Below are 7,744 nucleotides of genomic sequence, written 5' to 3' on the forward strand. Positions count from 1 at the left end.
AAGGCATGCCATTAAGGCACCCAGTGGTGTTAAGTAAATTGGCTTATTGTAGGACTTCATTTCTGTCTGAAAATTAAATGAATTCAAAGTATACATTTTGTGTGTTTATAGACTTACTGTTCTCACAGCGAGGGAGATCAGATTCTTGCTTTTGTTATTGCTATTAACAATTACTTCTAAGTATTTGTACTTATTACAGTTTAAGAAAACGTGACACAAACTTTGTGATTTAGTTATAATATAGTATTGAAGACAGAGGGTAACTGAGACAATCCCAAATTTTCAGTCTGCCTCTTCACACTTTGGATCACAGTTCTGTCCCAGTCTTAATATTATTGACTGTGTCCAATTACTAGATAACTGTAAAGTCTGTGTGGTAAGAAATGTCTTTATATACCTTCTGCAGTGCCACATACATCATCAACACTTGATAAATTACAATAGCATTATTATTTTTTAACTTAATAATAGCAAGTGATAATTTTCTAAATATATAGACATATTTATGTAAAAAGTCAACTTTCCCTCTTTGTTTACTCATTTTCTTTTATGTTTAAAAGGTCTGTGTTCAACACTACTTCCACTGAGCTAAAAGGATCAGTTCAGATTTACATAGGTGTAACTGAGACCAGGCAATGGCCTTTAGTATTGAATAGTATATTAGGAGATTTAAGTCTAATACCTTATTACATGGGCTGAGGTAGGTAGGTTCTGGTGCTGGAAAATTTCGTTGCTCAGGTTTGAATAGGCAAATACCAAAAGGAGTGTGGTGATTCAGATAGAACCCATACCCAAATCAAAGTTCAGGGAGCTTAGATAAAAGGCTTCAGTTTTGTCCTGTCTTCATTGTGGGTATATCCAGGTGTTTTATTTTTTCAAAAATGTAATTGGTCAACGTTTGGATAGAAGGTTCTGGTTTTGTCCATTTTTGTGACTTTCGCTCTTTTTACATAGACTTTTCATTACCAAAATCGACAGGCCAAGTGTAATGATTATTTTAAGTGTTGATCTGTTGTGGTAATATCCCTCTACTCATGCTTTTAATAGTCACATTAAAATGTTGAAATATTAGAAACAATGATTGCATTTCATTGGTTAGTGATGGCTGCAGGTCAGAATTATACGTGAGGCACCTTAATTCCCACTGCATCAATAGCTGCCCATGTACTCATTCACTAAAGGCTCTTTTAAAAGTGCCCTCCCTGCTCTTCTGTGATTGATAAGTAATTTCACAAAATATAGGGACTTCCTCAAGTCCTGCTGCTACTGCTTTGGGGCACCTTACAGAGGTTTGCATTAACATAGCCTAGGGCTCTGGAGTAACTGTCATACATGAATCCTTCATATTGAAGATGAATGCACTATGCTGGTTGTTTAATAGCTGTGAATGGAACAGAATTGGGATGAGGGACATTTCATACTTTAATTTTATCTTATTTTTCTGAGTGGGACAATTCCTGTTGGAAAACCGCTACAGGTACTAAAGTGGGTAATTTGACTTCTCTGACTGAGCAGAATCATTAGTAGGACACTACAAAATTCACAGTCATGAAAAATGCATCACAGACGGTGAAATCTGCTGTCCCCCCATGAAATCTGGTGTTTTGTGTGCTTTTACCCTGTACTAAACCAATTTCATGGGGGGAGACCAGGATTTCTCAAATTGGGGTCCTGACCCAAAAGGGAGTTGTAGGGGAGTTGCAAGGTTATTTTAGGGGGCGCATGGCATTGCCACTCTGACTTATGTGCTGCCTTCAGAGCTGGGCAGCCAGAAAGCGACAGCTGTTGGCCAGGTGTCTAGCTCTGAAGGCAGTGAGGGTGGCAATATCAGACCATGCCATCCTTACAGCTGCACCGCTGCTGGAGGTGGCTCTGCCTTTAGAGCTGCGTTACTGGCCAGCAGCCGCCGCTCTCAGGCCACTCAGCTCTCAGGCAGCAGCAGCAGCAGTGCAGAAGTAGGAGTAGCAGTACTGCAACCCTACAGTAACCTTGCAACCCCCCACCCCCACCCCACAACTCCTCTTTGGGCCAGGACTCCGATAATTACAACACCATGAAATTTCAGATTTAAATATCTGAAATAATGAATTTTTTGATATTTAAAATTCTATGATCATGAAATTGACCAAAATGGACCGTGAATTTGGTGGGTCCCTAACCATTAGGGAAGCAAAATTCAGTTTCTAGAACAAAGTTGACCAGGGTCTGAATTCATTTCCATTATATTAATCTAAATCTATACTTTCAGGGATTGAAGTTTGGGTTTCACGTGTGAACCTAGACCAGCGGTGAGCGACCTGCAGCTTGCGGGCTGCACGTGGTCTGTCAGGGTAATCCACTGGCAGGCTGCGAGACAGTTTGTTTACATTGATCGTCCACAGGCACGGCTGCCTGCAACTCCCAGTGGCCGCATTTCAACGTTCCTGGCCAATGGGAGGTGCAGGAAGTGATGCCAGCTGCAGAGACGTGACTGGCACCACTTGTGCTGGCACCACTGTCTTGTGGCCCACCAGTGGATTATCCTGATGGGCTGGGTGCAGGCTGCCCACCATTGACCTAGACTGAAACAGGATATATGGTATTAATCAATCAATCCTCTCTTGTCCTTAGGGTTTGAACGGAGTTGATACACAGACTGTTTTATCTAAAATTTCAAGTCACTTTGCAAAAAGCTGAAAGAGGGAAAACTCCTCAACAGTGCCTGGCTTCCTTCCACTTACTTCCTGAATGACTTAATTGTCAAGGCTGTAAAAACTTGTGCTTTATCAGATTTCACGGGTCTACAGCAAGGATGACCCCATCATGTTTGCCCATTGTCTGATTGCTCATCCGTTTACTCACAACTGTCAAACAAGTAATAGGTGGTGGTCCAATGGGCTGGTACTTCCTTTTCACTTCCAGATGTACTGATAAAAGTTTCTTTGCTTGTAGGTTTCTTAGGATTTTAGGGGTACTCAGAGCATAGCTAAAATTTTCCCCAGGTCATAAATAAAAATATAGCAGCAGTGTTAGAAAAAGGCTCTAAAGAAAAAAGTTCTTAAATACAAGATTTTTTTAAATATAAATTTTACTTCAGGTTCATTATAGTTTCATATCCTTCCTGAATAATAATAAAACCTATAGTAGTGATTTTTATCTTGTTATTAGTAGAATATCAGCTGCAATTCAATGTATAACCAGAGCTTAATTTTGATAAATAAAACAGCAGAACCATGCTTACTTTAAAAAAAAAAAAAAAAAACTAACACCTCTAAAATATTCTCCTAAATATAACTGTAACTTGTCCGCTGTGTGTAGCTATTGTGGCACTTGGTTGAGTGGCACAGTCTCTAACAGGTGTTGTGCTAACCTCAACCAATAAAAGGTTAAGAATTGTACATGATTATAAATACACACAGATAGCTCTAAGTATCTGTATATCTTGCTTAGTGTTTGAAAATCCATCGTGAAGTCCTTATTCTGGTATTAGAGGGTGGGGTGGGCTGTGCCCAGAAAAGAAGGAAAAGGGTGTATGCTGTGCCTTGGTTGATAATTCATGCCAGAGTTCGCAAGATGAACATTTTATGCACTGAACAACATTGACTTCTATAGCTGATTGGTTGAATGTAGCTATAGGATATGTCAGGCACTTAGCAGCTTTGCTGTGAATTGCTCCCAAAGGACTCAATCTTCCAAGTGGCACTGTGCCTTCAATTTACACTGATGTCAATTGGAGTTAAGAATGCTCAGCACATCCAAGAGGTCAGCTTGCAGGGCTTGACTAATACTGAGGAGGGGACTAGCCAGCTCTATGGAGACCTCGGTAGAATTTGATGCTGTGAGTAGTAGTTAGTGTTGTGAAAATTAACTTGTGGAAGATATTGTAGATGGGGACAAATAATCAGGTGGGTGACCTGTGAAAGGGAAAGCTGTGAAATGAAAAAAAAAATCTTTTAGGTATAAAAAATAAAAGAAATTCTAGAGAAATAAATGTATAGTTTGTAAAATTGTGCAAACGGAGAATTAGGATAAATGGATGACCTGCTTTTGGCAGAGCTAACGCATTATTTAATTAATGCATGTATTTGGTGTCTCTGGCACCTGACCATATTCTCGTGATTTCCCAACATTTAAAGTACACAATTCAAAAATCTGAAAATTTTCAGTACAATATTTTGACTCAAAGTTTTCAGTTACTGAACTCTCCCACAAACACTGAAGTCACTTTACCCACTGATATCATGAAACTCCACCTTTCCACCTGGAAATTCCACCCATTCACCTATAAATCCCCAATCTTTCTGTGTATGCCCGTGAGGAAAAATTTAGCTTTGACGTGAACCTGACATCTGTTGAGACAGGATGACAGATCGGATGAGTAATCAGGGAGTGAAACTGGGACTTGCTGGGCAAGGAGGCTGGGGCCCAAGAGCGAGGGAGACCGACTGAGACTGGGTGAGGTGCCTGGAGAAAACAAGTCTGGGAGTGAGTGACAGTTGGGGAAAATAGTGGCATGAGGGGAACAGGGAGTTAGTGGGGGTTTAGAGGAGACAAAATGGATAAAGCCAGAGGGAGTGACTGGGAGAGAAGGAAATGGGAAGGACTGGGAGCCAGTGGAGGCAGGTTTGGGGTAAGGAGCTGGGGATATTGCACAGGCAACCTTAATTCTGGCTTTTCCTAACTTCTACATGTTTTTCTATTTAAACTGCGTGGTTTTTTTAACATAGGATTTTGTATGTAATTCTATAGGGAGCACACAACAGATGTACTCCTAGATTTGATGATATTTGAGCTTCTGGTTAGATTTCTAAGATGCTGACTTTAACCTATAAAACTAGAAATGGCTTGGAAGCAGCCTACCTGAGAATCACCTTCTTTCCCCATGATTGTTTCAATTGCAGTGAGTAGACACATGAATGACACATTCCTTTTGATTAGGGATTGTTGAAAATTTCCTACAAAACCTTTTTTTTACAAAATGAACATTTTTTGTAGGATGTGTATGCATTCCTGAACAGTTTCAATTTTACATCTTAAAATCTGAAAATGTAAAAGTTTTCAGTTGCTGAAAAATGGGAGGGAAACGGTTTTCATTTTTTGGATGAAAAGTTGAAATTTTGTGCTACAACTTAAACAAACAACCCCCAAACAAACCTTTTTTTCCTCATGTTCAATTAAATTTTCCACAGAGAAAAAGAAATACCTTTCCAACTAGCTCTATCCTTGACAATAATAGAAAGGATGCTTCTGCCTGGACTTTCCTCATAAGGGCCCCAGGACTCTGGAATGCCCTGCTACCTCTGGTCTGAAGTAGTCAGATTTGACTACTTTCAGGGGATGCCATAGAGCCCAATTGTTTTACCTGGCCTTTGAAGAGGAGTAAGGGGATTGAGAAAAAGGCCAATATATGAGGGGTTGGTAATATCTGAGTTTGTTTTGAAGCTTGCTAGAAGAGGCAAGCTAGTTGTTTTGTGTATTGTTTATAGAATTTTGAAAAATTGGTAGGGAAATTGGAGCCTGTAGATGGGTACTTCTTTTAATGTATTTCTAATTTGAAATAAATATTCTCATTATTACCCTGTGCTCCCTATATCTGCTGTATCCATTTGTTGTCTCTCATCTTCTACTTGGTCCCTATGCCAAAGGCTTACTATTTTTGCCATTTGTCAGTGTGATGGGGTGTATCAGGTCCTTTGAGGTCCCCTCCTGGATGCCTCAAGATCCTATCACACCCCATCCCAGAAAGGAGCAGTGGAAATCAGTCCTCCGAGCAGCCTAGAGAGACTGCATGGGATGCAGCCAATCAGAGGGTCTGCAGGCAGTAGCCAACTTGGACCCAGCAGTCAATGTAATAGCTGTAGTGCAGAGCAGAGGGCAGTTGCTGCCTGGAGCCAGAGGAGTTAACATAGTGCTTCTGGATGGCTGAAGGACCTGCAGGACCTCGGGCAGAGCAGTTGCTGGCAGGGACCAGGGGAGCAAGACTCAGCCAGGAAAAGACCCTGAGGTTTGAAGATTGAGGGACTATCTGAAAGTTAGCCAAGAAGGGCTGCAGGAAGACCAACCAAGGGGTACTGGGATAGGCCTCCTGTTGGATGTATACCCCAGAAGGAGTTCATCTATTTTTTGTTTCATATACAGACTGTGTGAGACTTGGTCAGAGGTATGAATTGCTGAAGATTCACTACAAGGTAGAGAGAAAGGGCAGGCACCCTCACTCAGCCAAGGGGGTGCTCATGAGAGGTGGATGCCACCCCATTGCAGTCAGTATGGTGTCTAACACAATGGGCTCCCTACGAATTTCTGTATTATTGTTAAATAATAGTCCAGGAGTTCTGTCTTCCATCTGCTCTAAAAATTAGACTTTGTATTATCTGAAACTTCTGAAGTGTTACTACTAGTTATAACACTCATGGTATTTGTAGTTACTTTTTTTTTCTTAACAGACAAAACATACTTCAACATAATTATGACAGATTAATCTATGTCTGTGCACATATCAAATTATATACTCTATTTTGTTTTGTGAATGCCGTCTTAAGTGTAAACTAATTTGCCTTCACTGTTTTCTTTTTGCCTCCATCTCGGATTGCAATTCAGGGAAGAAATTCATTTCTCTAAGAGGGTGTATGGTGATTGTTGTGGTGGTGGTGGCGGCAGCTAGAAGAAGGATCTGTGTTCCAAGAGGATGCTGAGAGCCAGAGACCTGGCTTAGATTCTGCTCAAACCAAGCCATGCTAAGAGTACATGGGGTCCATATGGTAGGTTAGATCCAAGTAAAGCAACCTGGTGAATGGCGAGGAGGTGGGGCTCATCCAGGATTGTAACACTAACTATGTGGGGTATTAAATCAGTGGACTTTGACAAAATATATTATTATTTATTTATTTTGTAGAGCAGAAACATGTTTTGTCTGTTTTTGAGAAAAAAGAATATATAAGAGCTGCATTCCTTACTTCTGCAAACTGCATATTCACTTTTTAGTTGGAGTCTTTCAGCTGAATAAAGCTAGAAGATTTGGCCTGTGGTGCTGATGAACCATTTAAAATATGAGCACAGATGATTTGGTAATGGAACTGATATGGGGAATCTCACATAACCAGTATATTTCAAAATTCGATCTCTGTTGATCGGTAGCATCATCCAGTCTCAGTTAGAGGTTTTAGATGTTCTGTGTGAAACTGTCTTGACCAATTACAATTTGGATCCATGCCTTTTGTGGCTAGTGGAAAAACAATTGAGAATGTCTGGGCCTGTTGTTAATGGGGATCATAAAAGCTGACTCGAGGAAGGGCAACTTGTCAGCAGCCCTCAGATAGGTAGTGGTGTAGTTCCTCAAGAAACTGTCTTTCCACTAAATGTCATTGGCAGCTATTGCCCTATTGCTAATCTATTTTTTTCATGGTAAACATCATTGAGAAATGTGGTGGCAGGCCAACTCCAACAGCACCTGGCATCCTTTGATTCTTTGGATACTGATAAATTAGGCTTCGGACCAGGAGACTACATGGAAATGGCATTAGTCTCTGGGGTCAATTTAGTATCTCGTTGTGGCAATGAACAGAGAAATGAAATCTCCTTGCTAGTATATCACTCATAGACGTTTTAGCAGCATTCAATATCATAAGCCAAGAAGTGGTCATGGATATGGGATTACTGTAAAGTGGTTCCATTCATCCTTGTCATAGAGTTCTCAGAAGGTAGTTATGGGCAGTCACTCTTCATCCCCTAAGCCCACAGCTGCAGAGTGGCACAGAGATAGGTCTTA

The sequence above is a fragment of the Eretmochelys imbricata genome, chromosome 4 (assembly GCF_965152235.1).
Source record: "Eretmochelys imbricata isolate rEreImb1 chromosome 4, rEreImb1.hap1, whole genome shotgun sequence".
Lineage (NCBI taxonomy): Eukaryota > Metazoa > Chordata > Testudines > Cheloniidae > Eretmochelys > Eretmochelys imbricata.